Source organism: Chroicocephalus ridibundus, chromosome 1 (assembly GCF_963924245.1).
Source record: "Chroicocephalus ridibundus chromosome 1, bChrRid1.1, whole genome shotgun sequence".
Lineage (NCBI taxonomy): Eukaryota > Metazoa > Chordata > Aves > Charadriiformes > Laridae > Chroicocephalus > Chroicocephalus ridibundus.
The window spans coordinates 97,453,925-97,466,630 of record NC_086284.1 but is presented as its reverse complement, the minus strand read 5'-3'; the positions used below and the strand labels follow the sequence as shown (position 1 = coordinate 97,466,630).

At 43.2% G+C, this 12,706-nt stretch overlaps 1 protein-coding gene across 1 annotated transcript in view; it reads left to right on the top strand.

The window, feature by feature from the left end:
* The window catches only part of EFHC2 (EF-hand domain containing 2), a 70,727-nt gene extending 67,600 nt beyond the window's left edge, over window positions 1-3,127 (top strand). Inside the window, exon 16 of the mRNA XM_063353897.1 lies at window positions 2,925-3,127. The gene's annotated coding sequence lies outside the window, so the exon portion shown is untranslated. The remainder of the gene's footprint in view (window positions 1-2,924) is intronic.
* Window positions 3,128-12,706: the final 9,579 nt, after the last annotated feature.

Genomic DNA, 12,706 nt, shown 5'->3' with positions numbered 1-12,706 from the left:
AGACAGAGACATTTGTACCAATGTCAGACAGGTGTTCATCTACATAAATGAAAATATGCTTTTGTCCCTCATGTTATGATGTTAGTTGATCCTGCTTCGTGGCAGGAAAGCTTACAGAAAAAGTTTGGGCTCAGTTGACTCCTATGTCTGCTCTTTCTGTCTTGTCCTTTTAGCCTGGGAGACATTTCTGCCACCCAAAAGCAAAGGTTCTGTGGGAAAACTGCAGGGATCCTAATTCCACAACAGCCAAAATATCAGATGTTTTCAGTCACTCAACAGCATTCAGAGAACAGCAGTCCATATATCAGTAATAGTAATTCACTGGTCTCTTGCTTGCTGGACCCTTCTATGTGTTCCCATGGTTTGAGACATGGAACTAATTATTACAAGAATTTTCCAGTTTTTAACATCTTGTAGTCATACGAAGGTTATCCAGTGACATGGAGGAAAACATTAGTTCTTTAAGCAATAATGTCCTGTACACTCAGTGACTTACCCATTGCATATTTACTCACAGCATTTCTTCCTCTTTGAGGTGGCTTAGCCAGCAAGCCCCAATACAATGAGAAAGACAAAATAGTAGCATGTTTGTGAAGAAGTTACAATATCAGGAGGAAAAAATACCACAATCTGAGCTCAGTCAGATTTTTAAAATTGTTTTTAGATTTTAGAGGGCAGTATAGATGATAACATTTGAGAGAAAACTATCTTGAAAGAAGACATTTTTAAGGCACTGTTTGCTCTGAATTAATTTCCCCTTGTTTGTTTAGGGTGGTGACTCAGACCCAGTCGGAAGCAGCACTCATGTTTTAGGCAATGGTCAAACAAGCCAGATGATAGATAGGGATGTGGAGGGAAGTCCGTGTCCCTACCAGTTTTCAATGTAAAGTTTAAAACCAGCAAGGGAACGTAACTAAGTTGAGGAAGGAAGTTAATATAGATACAATATATTAAGGTTATAAATTGATTATATAAACTCTTTCTCTGCGCAGTTGGGCATTTCTGAATCACCTGGAAGTTTCTTCTGGTATGTATTACACACAAATAAACTAGCTATCCTCATCTGCCCTTCACCCTAGCCATCTGTCCTCTTTGCTATCCTCTTTCGTCAGGATAGTTTCATATTAAGAACTACGAACAAAGAGAAGTAAAGGAGCTGATTCACAAACTTCTCCGAAATCTGATGCAGATCCTGGCAAGCAGCATGGTGGGATAATCTGTAACAGCAAAAATTCATTGTATCACCTAACAGTGCTTGAGAGAGCTCCCATTTTCAAAGGCAAATCTGTTAGAAGAATGGCATTGTCCTGAAAGACAAGAGGAAGACCTTTTGCAGAGCTGCTGTGGCACAGGTGGGACGCAGCCTCCTCTAAATTAGCATGAGGTCTGTGGGTGAGACTTGCATCCCGTGGCTTCAGATGTCTGCAGTGCAGATGTCCGCACCAGCACTAGCTCTCTGGATCCCTTACTTGCCAATGGAAGAGTGATGGGCACCTCTAGGGAGTGACTAGCCTACAGGAATATCTACAGGAGTCATGATATCCACACACCACCCCTCCGTCTGCACCGATCATGAAGGGATTTAAAACAACCAGCTAAACGTAGATGTTTGCATTGCTGTTAAGTGAGACGAATCCCGCCCTTGAGGTCCATCAGCATTGCTAGGGGTGCACTAAGGTCAAGCACAGTGACCACTTGCCTGCTCTCCACCCTTGTTGCACGTTGCAGCCACCCTGCAGTGAGTACAGTATGTGTAGGAAGGTCTGAGCATCAGGCAACTGTGGATAGTCTGGGTTGAGCTGGGCGGACCAGGTAGGGGAGAGCGTGAGTCCAAGCTACATGCCAGCCATGCATATGATGCCTCTCGTGGGGTGTTCTGGAGCTTAGGCGGAGAAGAGACTTAGGACCATGCTTAGCAGGAGGATCTGACTGTCCTCAATAAGCTTGACTCAAGCTCTCTCCAGTGAGACTTGGTCAAATTTCACTCCAGCTAGGTAAACACGAAAACCTGGGTTGATTTAAATGGAACCAGGATTATTCTTGTTAGAGCTCTCTGAGAATCTAATTTAGCAGAGTATTTAATCGTATGCATAAGGCTGCCCCTTTTGCACAAAGACACTCGAGTGTGTGCAGAAGGCTTGCTAAAGTCCGTCAAATGAAGCACCGGTGGAAATGCTTTCCTGACAAAGAGAAATTCCTAATTTGAGGCATTTAGGAATTAAATCATTGTAATAAAAAACTCCACCATATGAGAAGGTAACAGTGAAAGGAGATAATATAGAATTATCTGGACATGTTTATACAGGCTATATATTGTGTGTTGTTATTGTAGTTCTTTTGCAATATAAGCTAGCAATTAGCAATTAAATTCCCATTATGGGATCATGTTGGTAATTGAGATGAACTGTAAGTGTGTGACTGTTTTAAACCATTCTTTTAACTAACCCAAATACTGTAGTACTTATATAATTTAGAAATAATATCCCCATTAGTAACGTTTATGACTCAATAAACAGCTCCCGCAACTTCATAAAAGCCAAAACCGTAAACACCAGGACTATTAATGCAATAGAAATTCTGTGCCTCCCTTTTTTCTTGGTGGTCTAGATAGAGCAAAGGGAAATGCTATCTCAGAAAAAACCACATTTATTCTGGCTATATAAATATAAATGAATTGTCTTAAAACCCATCTGGAAATTTCCTCTCCTCTCCATGTCCCAGGTGGTCTGGCAACAGTGATGCATTCTGCTTTTGTCTTCAGGCAAGAGCAAGAGCTCCCATTTGAAATCATTTGCATGAAAGGATTGCATGTAAAAGCGCTGGTGGTATCCTCACCCTGCCTCTCCCTTCTAGAGAAACTGGAACAAATTATCTAGAGTTGGGTTTCAGTGTACTTTTCTATATTATTATTCTTTTTTTTTAAGGAAAAGCCTCATCGAAGTGCCTGGACTTCACAGTTTTTGAACCTCTCTGCTGCGGGCCTTTTTTCTCCATTTTGACAGCTAAATGGATTTTAGGGAAGAGCGACTGCTTGCCTGGAGGTTAATACAAGCAGAGCTTTTGTAGCTTATGCCTCTTTCCATTTGGAGCTGAGGGAAGTGATTAAGCCATTTGCAATAAAAAATTACCCCTTTCCTTTGTCTGGAAGAGCTTTATTTTGCAGTGTGGTAGGGCGCTGTTCTGCTTAGCGAATTGTTGTGCAATGAACCACCTCTACTGGTGGCTTACTTCGCTGCCGTTTCTTCACCGTTTCTTCCTGTGCTGTTAAAATCATACTGTTTGAGTTCATCTAAATGCGTGAAGTTTTTGTCATCGCTAGCCAGGCTAGCTGGCTGGGTTCACGTGGGTGTGAAAAACTGGAGGTACACAACAGATCCACTGCTCTTGCCCTCCCTCTCCCAGTAGGTAACTCGACCTGGGATGAAACACACGGTTTTCATTTGTTTTGCTCTTGCATCATGTCTTGTGTTTTGCCACTTTCGTGTGAGCGTTTGTTTCCAGAGTAAGCATCTCAAGTGGCTCTTGAGATTCATGTCTATCACCTCGCCACTGCTGGATTCCTGACCTTTAGGCCTATGAGTGAGTTTGTCCTTTAGGACATCAGGTAAAGCTCATTTTCACAAAGGCAGAAACTCAGAGAATTCGTTCTGCGGAAGCGTGGTGACTAGTGAGCAAATAAAGTCTCTCTTGGGCTTCATGCCATTTGCATTTCACTGGTCTTCCTAGTTTATCCTGAAGTTTTAAGTTTCCACAGCAATGGTGTCAAAGAGGGAGGCACTCCCTTGGGAACCTGCCTGCCCACTCACTCTCACCCCACACATAACACTCGCTCAGTAAAGTTTCACAGCCTTGCAGCAGGTTCAGAGGTGCCCCTTTTAATTCCCCGTTGGCAGCCACATCATGAAGACAACCGAAGACCCAAAGCAAAACAAATATTCAAATTAGAAAGACTCGGTATCTTAATGAAGCAAAATTCCTTTTAGGAGGCAAACAACCACGAAGGACCCGAACCGTCACTGCTGAGGTCCTGACAGTTTCACCATTGATTTCTGCGGGAGCAGGGTTTGGCTTTACTTCATGGGGAAGGGCAATTGCTTTGCTGCTTTCCCAGCGTTGCACACAAAATCCTCAACTCGTCTCAGGGTAGGCCATATGCTTCAGCTGCAGCAGCCAGGTCCTAGGACTGGGTCAGATCCTGGCAGATCCCAGTTCAAAATGCAGTATTGCAGGTATGCAGGTATGGGGGTCTGTGAGGGATGCACTCGCCCCCTTAACCAAACTAGCGGCCATTTTGTACAGGCTCCAAAGGAGATAAAGGCCTAAACCGTAATCAGGCCTTCTCTAGTTCCAGTCTGTTCTCTGAAAACCCACAAGAGAGCAGAGTGGCACAGTGAGCACTGATGCATATGAGATGGAACACCGACCATGCAATTAACATGTGAATAGTGGATGACTTTTCCAAGACTCATTTATCAAGGAACAAAGTTGTGGCTACAAGGAGTCTTATGCGTACCTTTTCCATTACATGTAATTTAACTACAAGCCAACCACTTCATTCCATAAGTATGATAGCCTAAGTGAGCCTTCTTTGATCTCTCCTTGCTAAGCAGGCTGGCTGAATGGTGGTGATCTCCCCCTGAGCTGGGACGCCTCTCAAGGTTGCTCCTCGAGGCAGAGAGACCTTTCACCAACGGCAGATCTTTGGTAAGCCACCAATATCACACATAGCCTTGTGTTATGGTAACTTTGATTTGTGTCTTGGTAACTTTGATTTGTGTCTTGGTAACTTTAATTTGTATCTTGGTAACTTTGACTCTGCCTTAGTAGTTTTGAATCATTGTTCAAATGATTGCGCAGTGCAGTAATAGAGCAAACTTTGCCATCAAACTTTGTTAAGTCACACTTTTATAACATCATATTTCGATAAAACCACTTTTGCTGATACCTTTGACAGTGGTTCTTTAAGCGATCTAAATCGCCCATTTGCAAGGGGGTCACACTGCTGCCTCCATGGCTGCAGCATTAGCAGCTCTGGCTCCCAGCACCTGGTGGGACAGAGAGCCAGGAGGAGCCATGCTCTGGCTCCTAGCAAGACAAGAGGCTGGATCGAAGCCTCGTGCAGACAGGAAAGACAGATGGTGACTCCAGTGCCAGCTCCAGCCTGTGAGTAGGGAGGTTTTGCAAGTAATGCTAGCAAGACTGCACAGGGATGGGAAAAGGAGTGATTCCTAGGTATGAGATAACCTTTCTGATGCCATGTAAGTATGTTGATGAGCAGGACAGGATCTGCATCGCAGAAAAACGTGCGTAATATTGTCTGCCTGATCTACTACATCTCTGTCATCCTGTGTCAACAAAGGGTATTGATGGAGTAACAGTGAAATTTTCATAACAAACTCTCATAAGAAGAGAATTAATGACTTTTCATTATCCTAAAGTACACCTTAATCTAAGTATGTGGGTGGCCTGTTACTTGAATTACAGAGAAGAAAACTGGACTTCTCAGGCTTTGACTGCATTGTATGTAGTTAAGAAATGCTCTGAAGCCTCCTGAGAGGTTCCTGGTCATTTAAAGGGAGCAAGATTGGGCCCTTCTCTCAGGTTAGAAACTCATCATTTGAAGTCTGTGGTTGACTCTGGGTCTCATGGGTTGCCCAAGTCTCTGCATGTAGCTCAGGAGACAATGGGGGGCTGTTTTCCCAGAGCAGGCCCAGCAATTGCAGGATTGCCTCCGCACCGAGGAGACGTTTCAGCTTTTTGATTGTTCTTTTCCCTCCTGGATTGTTCCTCCCAGTTGCGCAAATCTAACACTTTGCCTGGGTGAGAAGAAATTCTTGCTTTCTTGTGGGTCAGGGTGATTGTGTAGTCTTCCTCCTGCTTCATCAGCTAAGGCTTTCAGATACTCTGAGCCTGTTTAGCCCTGTCCTGCAAAGCCCCTGGCCGAGCTTTTCCTACTGATGGCATGTGGAGAGCTATAGAAAGAATGAATGGCATGACTATTTACACCCAACAAGCAGGAAGAAGACCTGCACAACTAATGCGTGGATGTTGATGAATGCTTCCCTCCCCTCGCATTCTTTTTATAAAAATGTCCCTTTGGTAGCATTTGAGGCATCTCTGCCTCAGTGTGCCAAAGGCCTCTCGTATTGCAGGAGGTAAACCGTAAATCACAGTGTGGGCTACGATTTTTTTGATTTAATATTGCTAATATAATCCACGTGAGTGACACTGAGCATGCATCAGCTAAGGAAAGCAATTGGTTGGCCAGCTCTGGGGAGCATTTTCAGAGTGTTTTCAGGTCCAAAAGGCGGAACTCAAGTTCATGGAACAGGACATTTCTAGCACAGGTGAGTGGAAATCATTCTTGGGGTGATATGGTATAATATTGCATTTATCTTAGGAGTACACCTAATAGATAATGTACCAGTGCAAATAGATTTTACAGTATGATGTCACAGCAGCCTTTCATCCGCGTGCCTAAATATTCAAACCAGAATAACGTACTTGAAGGAAATGATTACTGTCCCTGTGGAAGATAATAGTGCAGGACTCAGCCTAAAAAGTTGGCCTTATGCAGTAGACTGGGCTACATCAGTTAAAACAGTGGTGGTAATGTAAACAAAAGATAGGTGGCTTTATTAGGATAGTAATGGGGCTGCTGCCTCTTCCCTTCCTCTGTTTGCATCACTCACTGTATCTGCTTTGGGTAATACCGTGGAGAGAAAATACGTATCTCTGAGTCTGCCAGGAAAGAAAGGGTGTACCAGGCCACGTTGTTTCCGAGAGTCAGGCCATTTTAGGAAGGATGAGCAAAAAGCACTGGAAAAGATTTGCCACACAAAGATGATTGTATTTGGGTGAGTAAGCTTTGCTTTGCCCACTAGTAACTCATGGCTTTTGTTTCAAGAAAGCCAATGTGTGTCAGATGGCTGAAGGCGACTCATTAAAAAAACATATGCTAAAATTATTCAATAGTGAGATTGTTGTAGTGAGAACGATCAGGAAGGGAAGGAGAAAGAGATAATCAACATTTATTTTCTTTTAACAGTACTGAAATCAAGCTTTTTTATTTTCAGGGCTAGCTCCTGAGGCTGCTATACTCCCTGAACCTCTGTTCATGGCCATTGCTGTTCCTTATCTGGAGCGGTCTTCCACATAAGGTGAAAGCCAGCATTATGAGTTGGTTATGGGCCGACGTGACCAAGGAAGGCTGTGTCTCTGCCAGGCTGCACTTGCTATTTAAGTGGTAAAGATTTCAGTCTCTATTTTTTTTCAATTCAAAGTGTGATGCTGTAATCTTGGACTGGTGGGAACACTGCTGCACACAGTTGCTAGGGAAACATCTTCAAGTTCATTTTCCTTTGAGTTTTGTCATTCAACTCACAGCATGGCCGTAATTGTTCTTTTAAAAGGGGGACGTGTGAGCCATGAAGGGGTGCCAGTCACTGATGTAAGAGCTGGCATTCACCAAACACTCTGGCTTGAGTCTCACCAAGGGTCTTAGGGTCAGCAGAGAGATTTCTGCAGGTGCTGGAGGGGAGTGGGAAGCAAAACAACAGCAACATGGATTTGAATAATTTGTTGAGAAACTCCTTCAGTTATACCTACAGCAATGATTCAAGTTGAAGCTTATATGCTTGAGAAGTTTTGCTAGACTTTGTATTGACATTTGAGTAGCCTTTTCTTCTGGCAGTGATGCCCCTTGTTTTGTTAATAACTCTGCTAGCAGCGTATTGGTAGGCTCTGTAATGAAAGAAAATGTGACAGGAGTTACTGACACAATAGTCAAAACTGATCAGAAGTGAAACGACAGCCGCCTTCTATTGTTCAACCTTGAACGTCATTAAAATCATCCTTCATCAGCATACCACAGAGGCCGTGATGGAAGTTGTGGACACTAAGCTTTGTGGAAGAAGAGGCCTCTCAAAATAGACATATCTCCCAAACATTTGTATGTCTAAACTCTCCCTTGAAGAGATAATCATGCACAAAATCACTCACCCCCCTGTAGGGACTGAGCTGGGGACTAATTTTCTAATGGACAGTTCTAGGAATTGCTCTGAGCGGAGGCAAAGCAGATATTTTGGAAAAACAGTTGCAGTTTTGTTATCATCTATCTGTAATGCCTGTATGTCAGCAAAATTGTGCGTGGAGCCTCATTGTCTCAGTGCACAGACACAGCAGGAGTCAGCTTGTGATCCAGAGTGATTGCCCTTGAAGTAGATCAGACAGAAGCTGGAAAGGGGTCCCAAGAAATGAGATGAAGTGGCACATCCAAGAGTAGCACCTGATTAGATTAGATCTGAGACAAAATCCTGACCCTCCAAACCCCTAAATAGCATGTTCTCCAGCAGGCTTCGTCTTTCGTTTTTTTTATTTTTGGGTCTACAGCCCAGGTAACGTCTTCAGAGGATGGCTACACTTGCCCAGAACTTGCCAGATGAACTGGGATGGGGTCTTCTGTGGGTTTTGCCTTCCTGGGGCCCCAGTGTCCTGTGCTGAGTGACAATTTGCATCATGCAGAGAGGGGGACACAAAGGAGGCCCCCATAGCTCCTGTGGCCATGCAGGAGGGTGACACCCTCTGGGCCACGAGCCATTCCAGGCAGGCTTGACTGCTTCTCCTGCTCTTGTCCTTGGTCTCCTTCACAGCCAAGGCTGCCAAGCACAAGGAGGCTTTTTTTGGAGTGAGATGGGATCCTGGGTGTCAGGAGAGAAGAAGAATGATCCCACACCGGCTCCCTCACCCCTGTCTCCCCCTTTGACAGAAAGTTGGGTCAGTGTTGTTTTTGTTTCTGCTGCTTTCTCCCTTGCCAAAGAAATCATTGTGACTAACTCCTCATCATATGTGTTCCACAGTGTTTCTGGGATCAGGTCCTTCTCATGAAAACAAAAATAATCCCTCTTGCCTCCACTCCCAGCTGTCCCTTAACATACGTAAGTGTTCAAGGAAGCCAGGAATGTATTTTAATTCATATCATTATTAATAAGTTCAGGAGCTATGAGTTTTCCCCTCTTCATTCAAAATGAATTATGTTTTGGAGAAAAATATATCTATCTTGCAAAGTTTTAATCCAAAGGGACACCTCTTAATTAAATTAACCAGTGAAAAGGAAATACTTGTAATAAGGGTGCAAGATAAATATTTGTACCGTGCGCATTCTAATTTATCACAGCCTTAAAAGAGGGCATAAGGTTTGTTTTTCTTCACTGAAATGTGACGCATTCAGATATCATTCTCGTTTTTAAATTAGTGTATGCCACATGGGATACCCCCCTGTGGGTTAAGGGTATTGGCCTGTGAGTGATATACTGCAGCTGAGAGAGCTGCGAAGTGAAGATGAGTAGTTCTGAAACACAAGCCCTAAATTTAACATTACCCAGAGGCAAACACAGCCCTGGACTGACTCAAGGGTGGAGGCAAGGCTGCACAGCCCTGATGTATTATTATGTGGGAATGCACAGTGCGGTGGTGCTGCTCATTTTTAGGGAGAGAGGTGAAAGCACCCACACTCCCTCCATTAATCTGCATTTGTTTACCTACACGGTACCATGACGATACCTGCAGAAGCCCTGGGTAGGTGAAATATTTAAGTGTGAACCTATTTTTAAAGCACCCGATAGGTTGTATTAATTTCACAGACAGTGCTTTCATATTTGTACTTATGTTCATGATTAAATACTTGTTGCCTTCATTGCTGTAGGCAACTTTTACCTCTTCGGGTCTTATTTAGCATTTTTTGAAATAAAACACAGTTCCTGTACGCATGCCTTTGTTTGTGCATTCACCTTCTCTAATGTCTGCATGAATGCTCGTGCAGTGTTATGCACACACATGCACGTACACACTCTCAGGTGGATGAGAGTGTGAGAGAAAGTCAAATACAGACTTGCATATTTTTACCCTATGTTATACATTTGACTACATTTTAAAAGTATGCAAATTTCTACTTTGTAAAGCTGGGGGTAATCACGCTGAAGGAAAATATGATGAAACATCAACAACTATGCACAATTATTCCAGGAAAGGAGTGTGCACAGGGAAAGCTGGACCAATACAACTGAAATTATAGAGGCAAAATAACGCTAGTGCATTTCCCAGTGTAAGAGGGCTCTAATCAGTCATGAACTCAGATCACAGCGTTAACTGCAGATGCCAAACTATATGACAACTTCTGAATGCCTTCTATTATGTTTGACGCACAAGAGACTATAGGAGCAAAATTGTGAATACAAAAATGGAGTTTATGGGGGAATAAACTGCCAGTGCATTTTGCTGTGCAAAAACTAAATCAACACTTTATTCAAGGATCAAGGGCACCTTTCCAAATATTTTAGTTCTGGCCATACTTTGACCCAGTTTGTGGAAGAAGTTGCATTTTTAACAGGGAAGCTAGCAAAGGTAACTGAACTTGCCTGCAGGGAATATTTGTTGCCCTTCTAATTATTAATAAAAATTCACATTTGAACTTTTTATTCCAGATTATTAACATTAGCTAGAAATAATTCAAGAATGAACCGGAGAACTGCAAACTAATGTGCTGGCCTTCTATACTGAGCAAGGTATTGAAAATTATGTCACAGATTAGAATTGATAGACATGGATGGGTCCCATGTATGTGAGATAGGTGGTGGGAGGAGAGAAATGTTGCTTCTGTGGGGGAAAGTCAGGCTTCGCGAAGTTATTGGCAGTCTTTGGTCAGCAAGTATGTGACTAAGCAAAGCATCGCCAATAAAGCGTATCCAGCTTCCAAAAATGGTGCTTTGCCCCAGGCACGTTGGAAAGTCAAGCTGATGAGGAAAAAAGGCCCAAGTCCTCTTCGCAGAGCTGCTCTAGTCTGGAAAACTTTGTAGATGTATAATCTGATGTATTAATCAAAGATCTGGCAGAGGGGATAAATAGTGAGTTAACTCCATTTGCAGGTGATGCAGAACTCTTCTGAAGAGCTAACAGCAGACAGTTGCAGGAGGATCTCACACTGCTGAGTGACTGGGAGATGAAATGTCAGGAGAAAGTCAGTGCGATGTCATGAAATAGAGGGAACACAAAAAAATGACTACTGCTTACCCAACGGTTGGCTGCTGTTTAGAAAGACGTTTAGACGTGATGGAAACTTCTCTCATAGTATTGTCTGCTACTTCGCAATGGAGGAAAAAATAGGCAAATTAAGTACTAGATACTACCAGGAAAGGAAGTTGTTGTTTGAATTGTAAGTAAGTCCAAGCCATGCCATGCTTGAGTTCCCCTAAAATAGATACAGGAGAGCCAGAGGTACAGAGAGAAGAAAAAACAAGAATGAGGAGGGCTATGACCAAGCTTACACAAGAGGAGTGATGAAACAGCTTATAAAAAAAGGCCTGTTCAGGGAAAGAGCCTATTCTGTGTTTCTTGTAAGGTAAGAACTAAGAGTCTTCCAAGGACAATATCAGGTTTAAAAAGAGGGCAAGGAAGTATTAATTTCACATGCAGCATAGCTGCCTCGTGCCTGTGTCTTTGCCACAGGAAGCTGCAAAGGCCAAGAGGGTAGAATGGGCTCAAAAGGGGATTAGACAAATTTGGAGAGAACCGGGCTGTTGGGGACTGTCGAACACAGTGGCCCAGCTGCAGCTCCAGCTCAGGAAGCCCTGTGACCACTGAGCACTGGGAGCAGTGCGAGGACACCGGGAAGGGTCCCTGGGTGTTGGTCCTGTTTTCTCTGTGCTTTGTTCTGAGCATCTGCTACTGGCCGCTGTCAGAAGCAGGATACGGGGTTGGACCGACCCTTGGTCTGACCTCGCAGAGCTGTTCTTATGTTCCTCTGTCTCACCGAGAAATACAGATGTGCTGTGCTAACATCTAAATAAAATAAAAGAATCTAACTCTAAATAAACTGAATGTTCTCCTTGAACTAAAAAAAAAACCCAAAACAAAACGACAAAAAAAACCCAGAATAAAACCAAGATAATGTTTATACTGGGAAATGTGCATTTTTTTCTTCCTGGATAATTCAAAAACAGCTGTAGGGTTTTTATTCAGACTCCCCCCCCCTCCAAAGTTCACTTTTAGGTTGAGACAAATGTTTTTAGTGCCAAAGAAGACATTTGAAGAAGGCTGTAAATGAGAGAAAACAGAGTTAAGATGCAAATTGCATTTTGCTGCAACCTTAACCAGTAATCTCACTATTTACAGTAATTTTGCTAACATTTGCTTATCTTCAAGGAGAGAATGGCTCTGGTTTAGTGGAAGCTGTGTTTTACCAGGAGGATAAACAATGGTCTTACTGACTAATAAGGATTTCCCGATGTTTCTCATGAAGATTTCAGGAAAAATCTCCTCAGAATAATGCTTTTGATGGTAGGGCTGAGAGATTTGAAAGGAGAGCATTAAACCTGATAGTGCTTAGCAGCTGCTGGGACAGGCCTTGTGCATGTCACAGAACCTAAGACAATCTGGAATTAATCTTGGTGGCAGCCACAGCAGGGGATTTTGCCTCCAGTAAAGACAGGATTGCCCAACACTTCCCATTATAAGCTCTTGCTTATGCTTTCTCATAACATTGGCAAACTTCAGCTCTTCAGGCTAGAATTCAAGCACATCTCTCCTAGCTTACAAGTTTGGGAAAATGTCAATGCAAATGGAAAATTCGGAGGAGGAGGAGGAGAGAATGAAGACAGAAATGGGGGCTTAAAACCCACCTGCCAGCTCGTTCCCGTAGAGGCTGCTAAGT